The following is a 20,638-nucleotide window of genomic DNA, read 5'->3' as shown; positions in this document are numbered from 1 at the left end:
TATGTAATTTAACATGCACAAACCACACCTTTACGTATTAAACATTGATTTGAAGAAATTTTAGTTTATTTTTATATATATGTTAAATGCCTTATTTAAATAATTTTTTTATATCATGATTTTTTCCATTCACTAATTCTTTATTTTATACCTTTATTTTTCCATATAATGCAATAGGTAAATATGTATATCATTTTTATTCACCAGCAAATGCTTCAAAATATCACTTGCACAACACAATGCCAAACACTGACTGAAATTAAACTTCAAGCTCACAAAACAAAATGCTTTTGTCAAAAGCACGATTAAGCAGATAAACAAAGTTAATTTATGAAAATCAGTTCAATATTAGCACTAATTGTCGCTTCATTTAGTATATTTCCCAATATATGTATAGACAAAATATACCTTTGCCATAAATAAGGAATTGAAGTGAATTAAATTTTGGGTTTGAAAGTAAGAACATATGTACATATGTATATACATATATGCATATAATTAAATAAATATATGTACTTTCGAATATACTAACTAAAAGAGAATATGTTGTAAATTTATACTAACATAAACATTTTTTTTTATATAGTACATATGTAAGTGAATAATTCGTTCTGAGCTGAAAAAGATTGAAAGCTTCATGATAATCATCGCCATGTTTTGATAATTTGTCAATTTATTATTATTGTAATTTTTTTTTATTGCATAACATTGCACATTTTAGCGAAAACATTCATAGGAAAACATTTATCTGGAAAAGCCGGAGTAATAAATATCTTGTTTACACAAGCTCAATTCAACTGCAGGCAGAGAATTGCACCGGATAAGGCTTTGTAATAATATTAAACTTCTAATTATAGGCAACATTTTATATAACAGCCACAGAACAATGAATTTAGCTTGGCACGTATCACAGGATCAAAAGCATTCTTGAAAAGTTCAATGTATATAGATGATATTTATACTCGTATTAGGCAAACGTACATCTTCAGTATAAGAAGACTATTAACTACAGAGCCAAAACATAATAATGCCAAATGTATCACTCCAATCAGGCATGTTGGAAATCAAACATCAATAAATTGGTGTTATAATTAGCTGACTCAGAACGACTAAAGGAGTTCATAAGAAAATTATTCGAACCCTGTCGAGGTATGACTACTTTTAGACATGGTTTCTGATTGTGAGCATAAGAGGAATCAAATCCAAGAGCTTGTTTCGAATTACTAGAGATATGAAGAAAATCAAATCTAAGAATAGATTTCGGGTTATATATACATATATATTATTAAATGCTCCTTATTCATATACTAGATGAATGCTTGTAAAATATAATGTTCATGAAGAAGTTGGAGAATATTGTATATTTATATATTGTAAACGTAAAAAAGTGCTGTGTAATTTTTTGTTTGTATAAATATATATGTAATACCTATCCACATACATACTTTCTTTTACATATGTATGTATATCAGTTTCAATCAAAACATTAAGCAAACTAATTAAAATTGTTTTCCAAATTTTAAGTCAAATAAATTTCCATGAGTTGACTAACTCAATTCACAGGTCAAAGCAAACCAATTTGTCAGTTCAAATACCTACACATTAATTAAGTGAAATTTTCCAAAAATCAACAAATGTAAATGAACAAACTTACAAATATTTATAGAGTAGCCAACAAAACGACATTATTTTGTAAAATAAAAAGGTGGAAGAAAAATTTTTCCTGGAGTGGTCAGAGTATATAATCACTTAAGCGGTGTCTACCCCAATGAAGAAGATCAGAGTATATGGCAGCTAAAAGCTATAGTGCTTCGATTCCAACAATATGTTCGAAAATATTGCAGGCTTGCCTTGAACAATAATCATTGTCGAATTTCGTCAAGTTGTATGCTAAATAAAAAGTTTTTCTTAAAAGGACTTGAATGTAATCGGACGGTTTATATGGCAACCATATATAGATCCGATCTGAATAATTTCTTCGCAGCTTTAAACTATAATGGTCGTCAAATTTCGTGAAGACATCTCATTTGTATGGCAGTTAAATGCTAAAGATCTTTCTTAGTAAGTAAGTGCACAATTTCAGATCCCTTCTGCTTAGTATATCGCTACTTAAAGTGCAAAATAACGTAACATCACTTTTTATAAGTTTACAAGCGAAGGAATAGAAACCCCTCATATTGCGACAAAATTTGGGGTTTTGGTTATAAAGGGGTTATATGTCGGTTATATATCGGTTATATCTGAGAGCGGAAGCTCTGGAATTTTGCAATATTACATATAAAATATGATGTAGTGAATCGTAAGCAATACAAAGGTCATTTTCGATTTTTTTGATGATACGTTGGTTTGCATTTCATGTGACGATATGATCTTAGAGGTGGCAAAACGTAATTTATACACTGTACAGAATATAAAAAAAAACACCACAAAATAAAATAAAATAAAACCAAATATATTTATGAGATGTGATAAGGAGAACTTAAGTTTCCGCAATTGATTTATATTTTTCAGCTTCGAAAGAAAAATGTTTGTGACTAACCGAATGTTGGGTTATTTTATATTAAAAAAAAGTAAGCAGACAAGTTTTTTTTATATTAAATATGTTTTTTTTTATAGATTTCAAACCAATTAGCAACAGTATAAAATCGACTTAACTCACATAGCTAATAAAATGGGGACATTCCAGATTAAAAGCTTATGAAATATTAATAATTTCATTAACAGCATAAAAACTGAGCACCGTTAGTGACAATTGAAAGCGTCCGAATTGCGGTTTTTTATATTTGAAGCATACACTAAAGTGCTGGAAATTTTAATTAATTGCAAAACCAAAGCGCAAATTAATTAAACGAATGAGCAGCGGACAATCAAAAGGCAAATAAAATTGAACAAAATTCACAGTAAACGCGTATAAAATATAATATTTATAAAGTAGCCAGAGAGAATAACTGTGGTCTTCAAGCCGGGGAAATAAACCACAAAGTGAAGCAAGGCAGCAAATTAATTAAATGTATAAATTATGTGAGGAATCAGTGAATTATCTCCTTTGGTCAAATGGAATTTTTATGCACTTTGTTGTTGCTGCTAATTAGCTTTTACTGCGTACTTTGATCTTTAATGTCGGTGGAGTCGGCATAAATATTTTTTATTTTTGCATGTGATGCATTTGTTGATCTTGATGTTGGCTAAAATGTTTTATACAGTTGTAAGGATGTGTGCATGTTAACTTCACTAAAACTTTAGAGGAAAATACTTTTTTTCGTGTCTCTCACACATTTCCTGGTTAATTACTGACGTAAATAGAATACTAGGCTACGAAAACTTAGTGTGCAACCTTTTGTGTTTTATGAATTTATATTCTCAGTTAATCGACTATTTTTTTGTTGCTAAAAACTTTTTGCTTTTATTTGCAAAATTTCGTTTGAAGTAATTGCTTTTATTTCCATTCTTACTTAATTTGAAGTATTTGATCTTATGGAGTTTAAACTATTTTTCATTGCTTGTTTAACAATTAAACTTTGTTTTCGGAGCACTTCTACTATTTTACTTTCAGTAATTCTATTTCAGATAAATTGCGTTGCAGAAATTAAAAAAGTAAACATTTATATGCACATATATAAACCACACGTTGCTGTGGTATACATTTTATGTATACTATTATTTATATACTTAATAAACTATTCAATACAGTGAAAATTTTATTTACAAATAAAGGCGAAAACATTTCTGTCGGTATAAGAATCCAAAGGATTTTACTTGAGATTTAATTTTGAATGTGTTCATACAAATAAGTTTCATTGGGAAAAATAACGAATTTAAGGCTGCTATCTGCTATCAATCGTCTGGTTACCAGCTTTTCTGTCGAGTTAATAAAGTTGTCCACTTAGTAGAGCGTCCATATAATAGAGTTTACGCTGTATTTTTTTTTTTTAAGAATTGTTTATGCTATCCTATCTTCCAGGTTGGTTCGAACAGGACACAGTGTGCTAAATTTTACTAAAACTGGTTCAGCAGTTTAGGAGTCCATCGCGGACAAACAACGTAACACGAAATTTTTATATTAGGTTGTCAAAAAAGTCTTGCGGTTTTTATTGAATTTTCAATTGTTCATAAAATTTTTTTTGATTGATTTTGACTCATGCCCAGGCCTTCTGGAGCGTGGCGCATCTTCGACCACCTTTACACCAGAACGAAAACGTTGAAACGCACAACGATGCGGTGGAAATGGAAACTGTATCGGGTCCATAAACTGCACAAATTTTATTTAATATGAAATATTTTCTCTTTATTTTGCTCACGAATGACTTAAAAGAAACGACAATCAATGAAACACGTGTTGACGCGTGAAATGAGCTTTCCAAAAAGGTATAGCATGACCAGATGCGACGAATAAAACCAGAACTACGCGCTCTCAGCGCCAACTAGCGAAAATGCCGCAAGGCCTTTTTTACAACCTAATATATGTATAACGATAAGAAAACAAAAGTCATAAATAGAAAAGCAAGAGCAGATAATCGTTTCCTTGCGAATCGTTAGTATTTGTGATCCAACAAGAATCTGACACTTCGCTTCACTCTTATCCAAGAAATCGTTACGCTTAAGGAATATTTCTTGTTTCTGATGATTGTTAATAATTGTTATTTTCATTATCTTAAGGGAAAACGCAATTTTTTTGAGGAAAAAAACTAACAAGACAGTTAAAAAATTAAAATTATTATTTAATTTGTCTATGAAAGGGCAGGGAAATATTATTAAAAAAAAACTTTTGTTATAATTTATTATTAATTTAATTTTTTTTTTTTATTTTTTATATGTAAAGTATTTGTTTGTTAAGAGAAATATTTTTTTCATTTATGTAGATATAAGTTTGGAATATAAAAAATATATATTTTTTTAATTAACGGTGAAAAAATACCGGCTCCATGAAACAATTTGTAAATGTGTAATTTTCAGTAATTTTTTTATCCTTTAATACAATATATTATATAATTTTAATCACTTTTCTCCAAATAGGGATGTAAAATGGGATTTGAAACTTTGCAGGGATAATAATTTTGTTGGATGTAAAAGAATATGCAATTAAACCATATTTAGAACTATACTTGTTTTTTTTTTTTTACAATCCAAACGCTGGATAAACGAAATGAATACCCTTATCTAATTCCTTATGGGCTCAGAAAGCATCATTTGTATAAAAATATTCATTTAGCTTTCAGATAAATCAAAGGACTTGATTGTTATTACCTTAGCATGAAGTAACTATCGAGTGCCAAATATAAAACTGAATCTAATGTTTTTAACACAAAATACTAAATAAATAATAAAAATCACTTGTAAATAATATTTATAGAGGCACAAGTCCATTGGCTGTAAATCTGAGTTAATCCTACAAATCAAATAATTTTTCCACGGACTGCGACGCAATGCGGTTTTAAAGTGTGTTCCAATATTTTTTAGTTATAAATTTAGTTTTTCCTTATTGAACAACAAATTAATTTGTTGCTGCTAATTTTGCGAATTTTTCAACAAATTATACTCTTTTAAGCTGCATCAATACTTTGTGTTGTGATTATGTAATCTTCATTTATTACTTTTTTGTTATTTTTCTTATCTGTTGTAGCGTTTTTATCAACTTTCTTTTTTATAGACATGTAATATTTATCATTAATAACATTATTATTTCATTACAAGCGAATTTGTGTAAATATATATAAGCATACGTGGTTTTATGGACTTTTTTTTTTAATTTTTTTTTAGTTTTTATTATATGTTTATGATTTTTTTTTTTTATTTTTTATAGCTGGGTTTAACTGTGCGCATACGCTGCCGCTGCCATGGCTTTACACTGAAATTTTCATTGAGCAGACCTTCGCTCATGAGCGCTGATTTGTTGTTATAAATATTTGTCTCCTTCTTTTATGTATTTATTCGGCTTTTATCACTTCGAAATTGCTGTTTTTGGACACATTATACATACACACGCACGCAACTTTGCAAGCGCGCACCGAGCAGTTTTTTAGGTTATGTACGCGCAAGCATGTCAGTGGGCCTAAACAGAAGCGCGCACATACATAGACACCAACTAGGGTTTGTATAGCTACTACGCATGTGTTTGATGCGTATTTTATTTTATTTTTAGCTATATGTTTTTTACGTGATATTTTGTGCATCACAGTAAACTTGATTATTGGCTAATGACACAAAAAACCTGACCTTATCGAAACAATTAGCGTTAGGGAAAATTTGAACGAAAAAAAGTGAAAAAAAAACGAAGGCACGCACACATACGCCAACAAGTGTTTACAATTTTAACAAAAAATAAAATAAAAACAACAACAAAACAAACATGACAGGCAGTAATGTAGCTCATCGCCCAGGCACACATATGCATATTTAAATGCTTGTGTGTATGTAGGCACGTTAGGCTCTGTGTGTCTCGTTTTTGCACTACAAATACTGCCAATCCGAACACTTCAATTAACTGTGATAATATTCATAATTATGCGTTTCGTCTTCTATACGCCGCCGCATGCAACTGATCTTCAGATCTACACGGCGCTTGGCGTTTCAGCGTCTCGTGGCTGCTAATTTACGCTACAAGTAGCTGCTGCATGCAACGTGTGTACGCTTAGATGCACGCGCGCCGATTCAACGAACCGCATTAATGCGGCGCATTGCCAGCGACCGTTAGAAGCTTGCGCAAAGAATGGCGCACACGAGTTGGGAAATAACGCGCGTTCGTATGCACTTGCAAATGCATGAAATCATGCATAAATTTGTACGAATTAATGTTTGCAATCATTTATAAGTTAAATGCTTATAGACAAATAAAAAGACATACACACACTAGTACGTAGATTTGTGGTGCGCGGCACACGGGCACTTAGCGCGTTTAGTTTGGTGTTGAAGTGACCGAGCGGCTGACCAAATGACTAAGTAGTCACGGCACTTATACGCACACACACTCAAGCAAACAACTTGATACGTTAAATAGACGGACGCGCGCTTCAATACACAAGACACAACACTACAGTTAGGCGAGCGATTAGCTACTAACTTACAATGCGCGCGCTCGACTAACATTAAGTCAACGCTAACTGAGTAACCGTGATATAGATAGCGCGGCGACAGCGCGGCAATGACTGAAGAAATACAAAAACTAAAAAATAGAAATAAACGCGCAACCAGGTTGGAGGAAATTCAATCGGCGCGTATATACATAGACTATCCAGCCGTCACCTGTATGTTCAAGCAGAGCGGCGTGGCGCGCTGTGAGCCGCTCCAGCACACAGCAATTCCGGCGACCAGCAGTCAAAATTGTCAGTTTGTCGCGCGGCGCTCGAACAGCACTTAGCTGCATATCTAGCTATCGGCGATAAGCGTGAAGACGGCAGAGTCGCAGCACTTTTGTTGTTGCTAACTAACCAAAAGCGCTAGATACATAAATATATATATTTGTGTGTATGCGCCGCTCTTCGCTCATACGTCGTGTAAGCGCGCGCGCACATATCCATATATGAAATTGTGTTTGTGTGTATGTTTTGTAGCTTTTTGATTAAGTTTGTTGGTGACGCGTTGCGCTTACATATGTATGTATATATACAGCAACGTTACATACAAAAATACATGTGCCTATGATAAAGACATGTAGGCGCGCATATACATATATACTAGTCTACACTAATATATCTAAATACATATGTACAGCACATGTATGTTTAGCCACACAATTGCACAAGTTAGTTAGCCGCAAGCTCGTCACCAGCAATCTGACTGCCGCTCCCTGCCGCGCACCACAAACGCCAGCATAAGCGCAGCAAATAATATCAGCGCAATACACAAACAATTTGTTTACATACAAACACTCAACACAAGCACACATTTGCATGCACACACATATTTGTGTGGATATTTGCTTCATTCACGTACACACGTGCACCGCCGCTGGCCCATATCGCGCGATATTGGGGCACTTAATAGGCATGTATGTACATGCATATGTCAAATACTAATATCTAATAAACTTATAGCTGTCAAATATGAATTAAACATAACTTTTTTTCGAATTTATGTTTACACTGCCAATTTATTTATCAAATATTTTTGCTGATTTCTTTGAAGAGCCTCGTTTTGGATAACAAATGTACAAACTTATGCATTTATCTACACTGGTTGACAAAAGTATGTCGACGAAGGAAGATTTTGTGTATTTTTGAGTTAGACTTTAGCATAACTTTATGAAAACTTCTGGTAAATTTTATGACTTTTATTATCATTAGTTATAAGTTTTACTTATAATTAGTTTTAAGTTAAATGATGAAAAAATGATAAGCATTTTTCGTGTTTTATTCGAACAACTGTTCTATTACGTTTCTCAAGAAACCAAACGTTTTCTGCATATGTATGTATATTATTTAAATTTGGAGTTTGTCGTGACGAGTCTAAAGTGTTAACATTAACATTATTCAAAGAGTGAGTTATCATCAAAATATGATGGTGCGGAACATTATATTGTTCTTATAGCGGTAGAAAACATTATTGAAGTACTTCTGACAAATGGTGCCGAGTTGACAGTCCTTGGCTGGAAAAAAATCCAGGTCCGCTCCGGTTATTAAGATCAGACTGTCGTGAGAACGGTTGTATGAAACATTATCTTGTTCCAAGATTAATTATACTCCAATTTGCCTATTTCGGAGTAAAGGACATTATTTTCGGGGAAAGGTCACTAAACCCTACTATTATATGGGCACTCAAGGATTGATTTCAGTGGGCGTGGTTCTTCGCTTAGCACCAGCGTTTATTGTTTAAGAAATAAATTTTAAAGTTAAACACCCTTGTTTAAGAAATAAATTTTAAAGTTAAATACCCAAGTTATCTGGTGTTCACTTTCAAAGCTTGATGAAATAGTATATGTACTAGAGATAAATATTCAGAACAAAATTATTTAATATTAAATAAGTCAGGCATAAACTATGTAGATCGCCGCTCAAACCTACTTCCTTAAATTTATAGTTTTACAACACGATAAGAATCAATAAATATATTTATTTCGATTGGTGGCAAAGGTCCGTGAAATTACTGATATTGGCTGTAAGATGAGCTGTTAAAGATGAGTAAAAATACTCTTTTTAGAATTGTAGCTGAAGATTTTGGTAAATAACGGCGTCTTAACATACACAACCTTTCGGTTTTGCTGGGATAATGTACTATATAGAAGTATAAATTGTCAAGGAAAGAATATTGTAATAGTCAAAGCACTAAACCAGTGTAGTATATTTCAAGTTGAGGTCTTTGTTTTTGCGAAGGCAGTGAGGCTAGTCTCTAATGTAATTCCAGGGTCAACAGCTGCATAGACAGGCAAACAACAACCAAGGTAATAACTTCGTAATGCATATTTATTTATTTAGTTAAGTCTATGAACATTAATTCTTACAAACTAATGGAGAGTTAGGATGCAAATTAGAATTCTAAAGTAATTAAATTACAATTACATAAGTAGATAACTTAAACTAAAAAACAGAATTGAGGGTATTAATGAAGGATACCCTAGAGTGAGAAAAATCAAAAAGGACTTTCTCGGAAATCGAGTTAAACTCACGCATAGCAAGCTTGAGAGGAGCAAATTCAGTTGAGTAGCATATCGGCCAGATGTGTCTTTGGAAGCAGGGCAGCAGTGGAAAGTGTTACTAGCAGTAATCAACTTCACTTCTATTGGCTGCCAAGCCACAAGTGCATGGAGGGAAATGAAATAGTGGACGAGATTGCCAAGAATGGCTAACACCAGAAAACGTGACCAACATTGGAAAACCCGTGCATTGTATATATGACGACCTGGACAGAATCGTGTTAAGTAAAATCGGAACACGATAGAACGATCTAGCTGGGTAAAAAACTGCAAAAGTCATGTGCAAAACCGCACTAACTGGTCACTCTTTGGTAGCGACACACGATTGCACAATGCGGCTAACAGATCGAGAAACTGCAAAAAAATGTCTAGATCAAGGCATCAGGGGAACCACGGAGCAGCTCTTATGCACTTTTCCCGCATTGGAAGGACCCCGCATCCATACTAAAAGATGACTACTCATAGACCTAGTAACTGAACTTCATCCGGAATAGCAAAGAACGTGTGGCTCATAGGCCTACTAGACTAATCTAACCTAACTTAACCTTATATATTCTCTTCAGAGTATAAAAAACAATAATAAATAGACGAATGGGCATTTTTAGATATATATTATAAATGCTTTAAGAACGCTTATCGTGCTTTGACCCGTCATTTGAGCTTTTCAAGCACTAAACAAAAGTCATCTACAATTGACGAAAGCAGTTTTAGTAGCACGAAATTAAGAGCGAAACGGACTTTATTAAGCTGAGTCAAGTTCAGTTTGGGCAATGTGAGTTAAAATAAAAAGCGTGTGACAAATATAATAAAAAAAAATATTCTTCTATAAAAAAACTAATCAGGAACTGCGGAATGTCAGCTATTTTTAAACAGCTTAATTACTTAATGGCTTGAACGACAGAAGAAATCTCATTTAAAGTCGCCTAAATGATGCGAACCGTGTACTTTACAACAAGCACATGCAACACATATTTAAGGTGGATATTCATATATAAATAAATAGTATTACGTTGCAAAAAAAAAAAAAAAAATTATAATTTTTTTTGCTCAATTTCTTATATTTTCTTGCAAACACTTTCCGTCGCCTTTTCTCACCTTTCATGCGTTTCTCGTTTGTGTGTGTTGTTATTTATTGAAACAGATAAGTGTGTCTTTGCTGTGCGCTTCATCACACCTTTCTTACAATTTACACATTTCCCGAAGCATGGGTGCTATATGAATACACCTAGTATGTGTATATACATGTGTATTTGTGCATGCATATTTGTTTGAATATGTATTAGACAAAAATAAAGTCGCGAAAGCCATGTTGAAAGCCAACACTTACACACACACAAACATGCGAGTCATGAAAGCATTGAAATATCAGCTGAAGTTTAAGGTAAACGGAAGTTCACAGCTATGTGTGTACAAATTCACACGCACACATACATACATATATATAACAACATATATTTGCAAGTATTTATAACTTGAAGGCATTATACAATAGGCCGAAGTACCAAGTGCGCGTTTGAAAATACTTTCGTTTATTGCCGCAGTCAATGCGATGTGGAAACACCTTCTCCTACCCCAACAGCCCGGCAGCGTCGACCTTTAATGGAGCTATTAGTACATTTCATTTGATCATTCGTTGTACATTTTTGGGTGTCGTTTTGCCGCTTGTGAATGCTAAATTCGGTTTGTGGTAGTGTGTGTGCGTTTGTGTAAAAATATCACAGCAAGCACGCACGCATGCGCAGTGTAGGCAACACATACAAGCCGCCTTTGGCACTCTATTGGAAACTCATGCAAGCGAAATGGTCGTTAATAGGTGCATAAAAGGCAAAAAACATCATTAAAATAGTTGACAAATAAGAAAAAAAAATAAAAATTCACAAATTTTAATAACTAATTCGGAAATAATAATTAAAAGAAAAACAAATGAAAACCTTAACTTTGACTGCATCGATATTATAATACCCTTTACAGCGGCATTTTTTATAGCATGAATGCGTAAAAAGATCTTTATTACGAATTTGATCGTTTAGTTTATATGACAGCTACATGTTATATAGCAATTTCGACGGAGATTACAAATTTGTTTCAGAAAGTAATTTTTGGCAAATTTCAAAAGATATCTTGTCAAATAAAACAGTTATCCATGTAAATACTTTATTTCGATCACTCGGTTTGTATGGCAGCTATATGTTATAGTTGTCCGATCTGAATATTATGTTTGGATATTGAAATATTGCTTTAAAGAGTAATTTATGCCAAATTTTGTGTAGATATCTGGTCAAATAAAAAAGTGTCCCATTTTAGGACTTGAGTTCGATCGGTTAACTTATATGACAGCTATAAATCATAATTGTCCGATCTGAACAAGTTCTTCGAAGATTGCAATATTGCTTTAGAAAGTAGTTTATAACAAATTACACGAATATATCTGTCAAATAAAACAGTTATCCTTACAAAAACTTGATTTCGATCGTTGAGTTTGTATGGCAGCTATAGGCTATAATGGTTCGATATCGATGGCTGCAACAACTGTGAAGCTCCTTGGGGAGAAATGAACGTGTAAAAAATCTTAGTTCGATATCACGAAAACTCAACTGTTCACGCTGCTCATTTATTATATACCTTATAGGACCACCGACGCTTCTTTCTGCGTGTTACAAACTTTGCGGCAAACTTGATAACATATAAGTATATTCAGGATATAAAAAAGTCAAAGAATAAAAAAAAAACTAATATTAAAAAATATGTACAAAGCGTAAACGATGGATTGGTAAATTCTTTGTTTTGCAATTTCTTAACAAAATTTTTTCAGTGTCAAATTTGGGACAAAGTATGAAACAAAAACATAAAAGTTTCTATGACAAATTAAAAGCATCCGAAGCTATCCACAGCCTTTCTTTGTAATATTATCGACTATCGAACACAGTTGTAATACGCATATGTATACACAGACATATCTACGCCATAATGGTCACGCACTCACATCTCCGCTGCTAATTTGCATAGATTTGTAATAAAATGCTTAGGTTTTAAATAATAAAACTACCTGTTTTGCATAGCAGAAAAACCAAGCTGTGTCAAATGGTGACAAAACGAGATCTTGGACATCTTCGAAAACAAAATAAATGTAAAGATAAAAAAAAAAATTACATACATATCGACATAAGTATACTATATATGTATATGTAAATATGCGTATGTTCAACAAGTGGTCGAAAAACAAATGTACAAAACTACTAAAACGCGGTATAAATATAAATATAGCGCGCATTTATGGCCATATGAATCACGTGTTTTTGCCGCATTCTTGACACTTTCCACTAATTTAATAAAGTCAGTAATGATAACACAAAAATAGTGCTTACTCATATCAGTAGTAAATATTAGAAATAAATTACCAAACTCTGAATTACTATCTTCGACTCTTTCCAAATTTTTGTGGTTAGAAAATTTATTAAAAAAAAATTTAAAATTATTTAGCAAAATCGCATAGTTGACAACTTTTTCTTGTGGAACCAGTACTGATATAAACTACACAAAAAAACTAAAATAATACCAAACTATCAAAGAGAAATAGTTTAACGCTTCAACGTCCACAAAAGCAGGGAGACAGTAGCAGTGCTGAAAGCGGCTGCGTATAAATTTGGTTCCAGGACACAAGGGCATACAGACGGATTATGATGAGATTGAATGTGTAAAGGCATGTAGGATCATCAAGATCATGCGCAGTGGTTCGCAAGGAAAACACGCCTGCCTTTTACTCGCTTGGTCTCGTAAAGATCACAGATAACAACTTAGTAAGAACACATGCGAGCCGGGAGGGTATTATTAATGATGAAACATGTGGAAAGTGCAGGAAAGAAGGCATAAGAATGGCGCTGGAACACCTGCTCTGTTTCTGTCTAGCCTTTATCGAACTGGTCTTGGATATTAAGAAGCTTCAAAGCTCAAGAGACTGTCTTAAACTTCGGAAATCTCGAATTAACTTGAATCTCAATCTGATATTAAAAAGGACCAGTAGATCTAAGTAGAAGTACGGTCTGGCGTCAGCCAATATAACCCTCCAAAGTCCAACCCTTGGGGTAATTATGATAACACATAGCAAATATTTCCTACATTTCGGCGCATTGTGGAAAGAAAAACCAAACGTAAAAAACTGTAAAAAAGCTTTTTTGATGTTTTTTTCATAGAAATTTTTATTCTACAATAGAACTTTTTTCACATATCATGGGGCAAATCGTGGAGTGTAAAAAAATTATTTTCGGAATTTTTTGATACATCTCTCATCCGTTTTTTCACTAGCGATTTCTCATGTTTTTAACATCTGAAACACTAAAAAACAATTTATTCTTAAAAAGTACATGAATGGTTATTGTCCCTACTAGAATTATAAAAAAATGTTGATAAATAAAAAAAGTAATTAACTTTTTTTTTAATTTTTCCCCATATTTTTTTACATAAATTTAGTCATAACATAGCCAATAAATTATAAAAAATAATGAATCTAGTAGGGAAGATAGCCAGACGGATGAGTAGTTCGACCGGAATCATGTCCGCCAGTTTAAAGTTTGAGGCGTGCACTCCGAGCGCTCCGAATATCGAGCGATATTATTATTTTTGATCCTTTTTCGAAACCTTCCAATGGTAAAGTGTTTTTCCACATTAATTCTAAGGGTATAAGGGAGCAGAAAATGCTAAAAAAATTTTGTTTTGAAAAAAGATTACCCTACTGAACCCTTGAGAATCGAAACAATGAGATTAAGGCACATAAATATAAAAATTTAAAAATATTTTAAATAATTTTAGTACTCCAAAAAGGTTTATGGGATTGGAGCTAGTCGTTGGGAACTCGACTTAGATGCCAAAATGAAAACCAAGTCTTTTATAAATAAGTTAAGGCCGAAATTTTAGAAAATTTACATACACAAGAATATTCTACTTCCGATTGTGGAACGATAATTAAATCAATTTTACTATTATTGTTATTTAAAAGTAAAATACAAGAAATTTACTTTAATAATCTACCATCCATAAATTTAAATAACTGTTGCATCATATCTTAAAGCACATTGTTTCTTATCAACATTCTCTCTAATCTCACGAAGTAGTGAGTATATCTTCAAGTCGTGAGTAAATATCACTTCTTATCAACTTATTTCCGATTAAATTATTTAAAAAACTTTGTGTCACAATACAGCAGGTTTATAGAAAATATCATAAAGAGCAAGAGAGACTACACTCCAGTGACTGTGTGACTGCATTATACTTGTCTGGTAAGACTTTCACACATCCACTCTCTCCACTGCACACACACGCTCGAATGCCATTGAAACAATGTTGCCTTAACTTTGGGATTCACTTGCTGTCTGCGCAAATATTTGTTGGTATATGCTTTGGTGGAAAGTCAACGAAATCAATAGCGTGCAGGAGTTTGGTTAGGGAGAGTGTATTATGTAGTTGAGTTTGTTGTTTGGTGATGACTTTGGAACGTTGTTGGCACAAAATTCGATGATTTTGATATCTTAACAAGCTTAGTGTCAATAAAGTGCCCCATTTGCAAAACAAAAAAGTTTTGCTGGCTTTTCTAATATTTGCGGAGGTTGATTATATTAAAGAATATATACACAAAATAGGTATTTTTAATATAAAAAAAAAAAAACATGGCTTGTGCATAGAATATTTCGCATTTATTATCTCCTCTGGGTTTGAATACAATTTTTTCCTGCAATAACTCCTGCCACAAATTGTAATAAGTCACGTCTGCTTGATCTGGTGATGATTTAGCAAATTAAAATTAATCCTTGTTTGCTTGGCCAGTGAAATGAAGAGCATTTTATTTATATTTATTAGCTGGCACACACACATACCCCAGCAAAAGTATGTCTACACATAATAACACTACGTTGTATGTATATTTGTATGTAGTTTTGTGGTTATTGATATTTTGCCATTTGATGTCGACATGTGACAGCTTAATCTCGTCGTAGATACTTTTGTCACTTTATTCTACTTCACGACTTGACTGACAAATCGATTCGCTTAAATATCGGTGTGGTTTCCTTATGGGACATGTTCTATTCATTTCACTTCCACTTGAAATGTGGTAAACAATCGGCACAAGTAGGAAGACATTTGTTATCAAGTTGAGTATGCTTCAATTAAATTATCTATTAGCGATATCTTCAATGCCTTTTAAGGTATTCTTTTGTTTTTGTTATTTTTTTTTTTACTTATTTATTCATTTACTCTATTCGTGCTAGCTATTAATTTAATTGATTTTATTGAATTTATTTAATTTTACTATTAATTTAATTAACTTTTATTGAAATCATTTTATTTTTCTTAGTATTTATCGTGTTTTTTTTGCTCATTTATTATTATTTTTTTTTTCATGAAACAGCTGAGTATTTTATTTTATTATTAATCTCGAATTATTTAGTTATAAAAGCCCTTTGCTATCATTTACATATTTTTTTTAACTTTCGTACTACATAAGTTTTTTTATTATTTTTTGTAAGCAATTATTTATTTTAAAAATTCGATATCAAAAAAATTTTTTTACATATATTTTTTTGCTGTTCTTGTTTGCTTTCTTTTTTATTATAATATTATTTATTTTAGTTTCTTAGTAAAAAAAATATTTATTTATTTAAGTTAGATATAAAAAATAACATTTTTTATTAATTTTCAGTTTGATTTTTTTTTTTTTTAATGTATTTAGGTTATATTATTTTATTTTTTTTTATTTTTATTTAAATGTAATATGATTTATTAATATTTTTTAGATTCTTGTTTTGCTGGATTAATTTTTTTGCTTTTGAGTTTTTGTTGTATATGCGTATGCGTATGCGTTTTTTATGTTTGCTTATTCAAACTATACATTTGCCACAATTGAGGGATGTGACCAACCTTTTCAACTGGGAGGATCTGAACCGCCAATTTGTAATTTGTTTATTATGTTATTTAATAATTTGTTTATTATGTAAGCTTTAATAAAATAAAATAAAAAAAAATATATATTTTTTAGGAAACGAACATTTTTTTCTATGTTAGACATTAAAATCATATTTGTTATTGTTTGTAATTTGTTTAGTTTATTTCTCATTTTAGTGTATTGTATTTTAAATAATATTATTTTATTTAATTTTTTATAAATATTTATTTATTGTTTTAGTTTAGTATCATTCGATTTATTATCATTTTTTTGCAAACCAATATTTTTTTTTAAGTTAGACAAGACATTTTTTTTCGTAACACTATTTTATTTTACGTTATTTTCCTTAATTTTTTGTTAATATGCTTTTAGAATTTTTTTTTTGGAAAATAATATTTATTTTTAAATTATTTTTGTTATTGTTTACACTTTTTATTTTAATTTTTTGTGTTAACAGTGAAATTATTTTTTTGCTGTTTTTTCTTTGTTATATAATTATTTAGTCAAATATGTACTCATAAGTATATTATTGTTAGATTTTGAGAAAAAAAAAATATTTTTTTATTCAATATGAAAATAATGTGTGTTGGTTTTTTCGATTTTACTTTTTTATTATAATTTATTCTTTTTTCTATAAAATTTCTTATTTATTTCTTATTTAATGTTTTTATTATTATTTTTTTTTTTTCAAAGCATTAATAAATTAAAAAAAAAACAATATACATATATAATTTCATCTGCCATGATTTGCCTTTTTTTATTTTACTGTCCTCCACTTTCGTGTTTATTTTCACAATTCCGTGTCACATGTGCGCCATGCCAACATTTCGAGTTGACGCTAGATCCTTATTAATGCTCTTTTTGCAACGTTCGTAGGCCTTATTTACATTCCAGTCAAAATGAAAACAGCAACTTATCACTATTGAGGTTTTTCTTACTTTTTTGCACGCTTTCCGCACACGCGCCTTCTTTTCTAGTAGGTTAGTCTGGTTCTGCTTGTTTTTCCTCTCCAACAGCCGCTGCTGCCACTTTCCACTTTCAAGTCTGACAGCTGCGCTGCTATGTGCTTATTCGTACGCTGGTTTTGGCGTCTAGATATTTACTATAAGCGCTCAACTGAATATTTCATAACTGAAGTTGTTTTTTCGCACATTTGCAGTTTATATCTTCGCACATGAAAAACCGAAGAAGCTTTAACCGAAAACCAACCGAAACGAAACGAAAAAATATTGGTGTTCTTGCAATAAGAAATGTGTGCTGTTTTTTGTCATTTGTTTTTGCTTTTCACTTAAAAAAAAAAAAATAACTTTTCAATTAACTCAATGCCTTGCGTATTCGGTGCCACAATAATCTCGCTACCGTTTCCACTTTACCGAGTAGTATTTTATTTATCCAACCTCATTGGATTATGCTGGTTAAACAAAATGATTCTGACTGAGTTCACTTGGCAAAAAAATAACAAAATAACTACACCGTTCAACGTAAATCAGCAGATAATTCTTTCGCGTGTGTATGTCAATTGGACAGGCACAACCCAAAGCGAAATTCAAACTGAAGTGTATGCGTTCGGTGAAGAGAACGTGAACCCGTCACCGTCAATTTTGCCAGCCAGCCGACGTTCACTTGCGCTGACCACGACGACGTCGCTGCCGACGGAGCATTTTGTCTTGTGTCAATGGATAACGAGAGAGTTAGTAGCGGCCGCGATGACTACACCACACTGGTGCAAAAATTGGGAAACCGCATATACACGCATAGTTGTAGCTTATCCGGCAGCAGCGCGAACTGCGCTAAGCGTTTGGACAATAAATTTGTAAAATTCAGATTGGTGCTTTTAGAGAATGGAAGAGCGCCAAAATGCTGAATGCAGAGCTGCTCAGCCCCTAATGCGGTGAATGACGGTAACGCAACCGCTGTGTGTACATTGGCATGCCCGTTGAAAAAAACTGCGTAAACATCAAATATAAATAAGGTAAATAACCATTACCCTTAAATTTAAAATATTGCAGGAATATTATACGAAGTAGGCATATCAATTCGCAGGCCACACAGTCATCAAGGGTGCTTTCAAACATTTCGCTTTTAATTAGTTACCTTTGCGCACCTTTGCCTCTTGCTATCTTGCAAACATGCATTGCACCACCGTTATGCGCTCTCATTGCGGTCGCACACCCTCCCTACATGTTTGGCATTTGCAAATCACTAGTGCTGGAGATTCTTTAGTGCGCACAGTGTTGGAAAATACCGCAAAATACTTGTAAGCAAGTAAGAGTGCATGTAACAAACATTTTACGCTCTTCAAGTCATACTCTCTTTAACGGCATAAGCTTCAAAGCATTTGTTTTTGCTTTAGTTAGTCGTGTGATAGCAAAGCGTGAAGAAAAGTAGTATCGACATATTTACGAGCAATTCAACATAAAACCTATCTATAAATATATAAATATATTGTCTTGTTGGAATGTAAATATATTCATATGTATGTATGCGCAATGTGCAAAATAAATACACTCATAGGTGCACAAAAAATTGTGTTAAATAAGTGTTTCTCTGAAAGATTTTGTTTAAATAATAAATATTGAGTCGATGATTACACCCTTAAACAGTTCAGCCTTCAAATTAAAATTCTAAAGTGATCAGGTATAGTCATTCTTTTTATACCCTAAACAGGGCATATACAGTTTGCTACGAAGTTTGTAATGTCGGAGACCCTATACAGTGTATTTAAAAATAATCAAGGTTAACTGCTGAGTTGATTTTGGCATATACGTCGGCGAACTAGTCTTTCAATTTTTAAGAAACTGTTCTGAAAACGCCCTTTTTGCCTTAACAGAGAGTATATTTATCGGAACTGTTAACATCAGACCACTATGCCACCACTACCATACAAAGAGTATGATCAAAATTAGATTCTTGTAAGGAACTTTTTTTTTAAGAAAATTCTTGACGAAATTTTAAATAAATTTTTGTTGAATGGAGTTCTACAGTATCCAAACATATTGTTTTGACCGGAGCTCTGTGGGAGTGTCGATTCGGCACCGTTCGAATCAGCTCTGTCTGACGTATAGAGCGACTTTGCGCATTTTACGTCGAGATCTTAAACTGCAGTCATACAAAATAGGCATTGTGCAAGAACTGAAGCCATCGACCTTCCCAAGTTATATCTATTCTTTTTATAGGCTCCTGAAAAGATCCAAGAAGATCCGACCTTTTCTAGTCAAATTTTGTTTAGCATGAAGTCCATTTCTGGACTTTTTCCTGTGTGGATTTGTATAGTATAAAGTCTATACGGACAATCCCGCTTCGATTCAGGCCTTGGAATGTTCGTTCGAGTGATAATAAACGTTCCTCATTAAATTTGAAGTTTCTGTAGTTTTTCTTGAAAAAGTAGGGAACCTCGAAATGGATAACCTTTATAATCGACATCCCTTATATTTACATTTTGAATAGGTTTATCAACAGACTTCTTGAGTACAATTTTCGAACACACTGTGCTTGTATTTCAAATAAACCATGTGGCAGATTGGCGGCAGCGGAATTGTGTAATTGGCACAGTTTTCAATGTGGAGCAATTCCAAATGCTCCTACCGACGCTCTTAGCTTGGCACAAAGCTCTTTAAGCGCACCGACTCTGCTGTAGGCGCTCTTTGGTGCGAATGGCCCACTGGTAAGGTTGTTGTGTTTAGATATCATGGTTTGTTTGCATTTGTTGTAGTTATTTTATGTCCCCCTCAATAAAAATTATTTGTACGTGTGTCTTATCGTACATTACCTCTTCTCGTGAGACTTCGTTCATTTTTTTAAAATGTTTTCGCTTTTTCAGTTTGATCTTTTGTTTGCTCACCGCATTACTTCCATAATTCATTTTAGTTTCTGTGCTTTCCATACTTATGAATGTTGGTGTGTGTGTATCGCAGATGAGTGTGTCTGCACATACACACTTTATTATTACAACGATGATATTATGTCATCGCGGCACCATCGATGTCATCGCTGCTGTGAAAGAGAGAGGGTCAGAGAATGCGCTAGCGCAAGGGAGAGAGTGAGCGCTCATCTTTGCTAAAGTTTTTGAAGTTTATTTG

At 32.7% G+C, this 20,638-nt stretch overlaps 1 protein-coding gene across 6 annotated transcripts in view; it reads right to left on the bottom strand.

Annotated features, from left to right (window-relative positions):
- The window catches only part of LOC108970442 (elongation of very long chain fatty acids protein AAEL008004-like), a 105,381-nt gene that overhangs the window by 50,080 nt on the left and 34,663 nt on the right, over nucleotides 1-20,638 (bottom strand). For 2 of the 6 annotated variants that reach the window (XM_018935834.1, XM_018935835.1), the window contains exon 1: nucleotides 17,498-18,093. The exons of 2 other annotated variants lie outside the window; for them this stretch is intronic. The gene's annotated coding sequence lies outside the window, so the exon portion shown is untranslated. Of the gene's footprint in view, nucleotides 1-6,841; nucleotides 7,047-17,497; nucleotides 18,094-20,638 lie in introns of those variants that run through there. 2 more of the 6 variants (XM_018935831.1, XM_018935832.1) reach the window with 2 other exon arrangements.

The sequence above is a fragment of the Bactrocera latifrons genome, unplaced genomic scaffold (genome assembly GCF_001853355.1).
Source record: "Bactrocera latifrons isolate USDA-ARS-PBARC rearing strain unplaced genomic scaffold, ASM185335v1 scaffold_3, whole genome shotgun sequence".
In the NCBI taxonomy this organism is placed as follows: Eukaryota; Metazoa; Arthropoda; class Insecta; order Diptera; family Tephritidae; genus Bactrocera; species Bactrocera latifrons.
This window is presented reverse-complemented; position numbering and strand designations above follow the sequence as displayed.